Raw genomic sequence first — 3,365 nt, 5'->3', positions numbered from 1 at the left:
AATCCCTTTCAGAAGCTAGAAGCAAAGGCAATACTTCCTAACTCATTCTATGAGGTCAGCATTACTCAAATACCAAAACCAGAAAAGACATTACAAAAAAAGAAAAATGCAGACCAATATGTCTCATGAACATAGATGCAAAAATCTTCAACAAACTATGAGCAATTCACCTCCAACAATGTATAAAAAGAATTTACACCATGCCCACGTGGGGTTTTATCCCAGGTATGCAAGGCTGATACAATATTCGAAAATCAATTGATGTCATCAATCACATCAACAGTCTAAAAGAGAAAAAAAATGACATGATCATATCAATAGGTGCAGAAAAAGCATTTGATAAAATCCTACACCCATTCATGATAAAAACTCTTAGTAAACTGGGAATAGAAGGAAACTTCCTCTACTTGGTAAATAATATCTCCAAAAAACCTACAGTTAACATCACACTTAATGGTGAGAAACTTGAAGCTTTCCCACTAAGATCAGGAACAAGGCAGGGATTGTCCCTTGCCACTCCTTTCCAACGTTGCACTGGAAGTTCTAGCTAATGTGATAAGAAAAGAAAAGAAATCTTTTATAGATTGGGAAGGAAGAAATAAAGCTGTCTTTGTTTGCAAATGACATGATCATCTATGTAGAAAATCCAGAACAATTGATTAAAGGAAAAAAAAAAACCTCTTGGAACTCATAAGCAACTATAGCAAAGTTGCAGGATATAAGGTTAATATACAAGAGTCAATCACTTTCCTAAATACCAGTAATGAACAAGTGGAATCTAAAATAAAATTTAAATTTAAAAAATACCATTTACATTAGCACCCCCCAAAATGAAATACTTAGATGTAAATCTAGCAAGATATGTACAAGATATATATGAAGAAAATGACAAAACTCTGATGAACAAAAGCAAAGAACTAAATAAATGGAGAGATGTACCATGTGCATGGACTTGAAGACTCAATATTGTCAAGATGTCAATTCTTTCCAAATTGATCTATAGATTCAAAGCAACCCCAATCAAAATCTCAGGAAGTTATTTTGTGGATATCGGCAAACTGGTTCTAAACTTTATATGGAGAGGCTCAGAATGACCTACACAATACTAAGAGAGAACAACATTGGAGACTGACATTACCCAACATCAAGACTCTCTATAAAGCTACAGTAATCAAGACAAAGAATAGACAAAGAGATCAATTTGAATAGAATAGAAAGCCCAGCGAGCGTGTGGATCTCTTCCCTTCTGCGGCCATCGCTGAAGCGCCAGCGGCCAAAATGAAGTTCAACCCCTTTGTGACTTCTGACCGGAGCAAGAACCGTAAAAGACATTTCAATGCACCTTCCCACATTCTCAGGAAGATTATGTCTTCTCCTCTTTCCAAAGAGCTGAGACAGAAGTACAATATTCGATCCATGCCCATCTGAAAGGATGATGAAGTTTAGGTTGTCCGAGGACACTACAAAGGGCAGCAAATTGGCAAAGTAGTCCAGGTTTACAGGAAGAAATATGTCATCTACATTGAACGAGTGCAGCGGGAGAAGGCTAATGGCACGACCGTTCATGTGGGCATTCACCCCAGCAAGGTGGTTATCACTAGACTAAAGCCGGACAAAGACCGCAAAAAGATCCTTGAACAGAAAGCCAAATCTCGCCAAGTAGGAAAGGAAAAGGGCAAATATAAGGAAGAAACAATTGAGAAGATGCAGGAATAAAGTAATCTTATATACAGCTTTCATTAAAAACTGTTAAAATGAAAAAAAAAAAAAAAGAATAGAAAGCCCAGAACTAGACCCATATAAATATAGTCAACTGATTTTTGACAAAGAAGCAAAGGTAACACAATGGAGCAAACATAGTATTTTCAACAAATGGTGCTGGAACAACTGGACATCCATATGCAAAAAAAAAAATGAATCTAGAAACAGACCTTACACCCTTCACAAAATATTAACTCAAAACAGATCATAGACCTGCATGTAAAATGCAAAAACTATAAAACTCCTAGGAGATAACATAGGAGAAAACCGAAGTGACCTTGGGTATGACAATTATTTTTGGATACAACACCAAAGGCAAAATCCATGAAAGAAAGAATTGATAAGTTTAAAATTAAAATGAGAAACTTCTGCTCTGTGAAAGACGATGTCAAGAGAATGAGAACACAAGCTACAGAACAGGAGAAAATATTTGCAGAATACAAATCTGATAAAGGACTGTTACCCAAAATATAGAAAGAATTCTTAAATCTAAAAAATAAGGTCATAAAAATGGCGATTGAGGTGAGCCTCTTGAAATCTCCCATGCAATTTACAACAAATTGAACAATTATAACTCCACAAAGAACTTCCTGCGCAGCAGAAAGGCAAGACTAAGAGCACACTACTGAAATAATCTAAAAGTGGACAAATTGCAGGAGCAGCGGAGGAGAGAAGGAAGAAGTGTGGAGATGGAGCCGCAGGGGCGCAGGACACAGACCTAGCTCAGTGCTCCGAGCTCACTGCATCCCGGAACTACCGCAGCTGTGGGAGAGGGAAGAACTCAGACTGCTAGGGCTCCACTTATGGCCCACAGGGCTGAGGGGGCAGCATATAACACGGCTGAACCCAACGCTCACGGCAGCGACCTCGGAGAAAAGACTGAGGGAAGAAGGCTGAAAACGGTGGTTTAAGCCCTCACTGAGAAGCCTTAGGCACTGAGACTAGCCGCCCCCTCCCTACCCTCCCAGAGCTCGCCCCGCCCCCACCTGCTCGGTGCTAGAAGTGGAACAGTAGCAGTGTCAGATCAAAAGGACAGGATATTTGCTGTTCTGAGAACTGTGGTCCGCAGACACGGACGCACAGCCCAACTAGTTCCGGCAAAAGGGAGGGAGCTGTGGAAGTAGGACTGGCTGTGGTGGTCGCTGCCATTGCTCTGGGCCACCTCTCACAACCCACCCCACCTGTGTCCCCACTTATCTGGGTGGATCCCTATAGGAGAAAACAGAGCTGCTGAAACACATGGGCTCTGAATCTGGTGCAGAAAGAGCTTTGGAACTTCAGAAGCTCTCCACATCCCCCCACAGAGGTGGTGCCCTATGACCCAGGTGATCTGTTCACAGAGGAGAAGCCCATCTCCCAGGGCATCCCCCCATTGTGTGAGAAGCCGGAATAATGCAGAGAATATATAACACTGCAGTGTGAGAGAGAATAAAAGGCTGCAGTCAAAGAGGAACTAAAACATTCTACCAACACCTACTGGAAAACAAAAGAAAGACTTCTTTCTATCAACCTGTTGCAGAACCCAGTCCTGTAGATGTCTAGGAAGAGAAATAATAAATCAGTAATTGCCATGAATAACTAAGGTAACAAGACAGCTCAGGAAG

The 3,365-nt window shown here is 40.8% G+C and overlaps 1 pseudogene across 1 annotated transcript; it reads left to right on the top strand.

Annotated features, from left to right (window-relative positions):
• The first annotated feature begins 1,242 nt into the window (after positions 1-1,242).
• Positions 1,243-1,716, top strand: LOC308494760 (large ribosomal subunit protein uL24-like; annotated as a pseudogene). Its single transcript has one exon. The product of its transcript is annotated as a large ribosomal subunit protein uL24-like (transcript).
• The last annotated feature ends 1,649 nt before the right edge of the window (positions 1,717-3,365 follow it).

The sequence above is a fragment of the Rhinolophus hipposideros genome (assembly GCF_964194185.1).
Source record: "Rhinolophus hipposideros genome assembly, chromosome: X".
Lineage (NCBI taxonomy): Eukaryota > Metazoa > Chordata > Mammalia > Chiroptera > Rhinolophidae > Rhinolophus > Rhinolophus hipposideros.
This window is presented reverse-complemented; position numbering and strand designations above follow the sequence as displayed.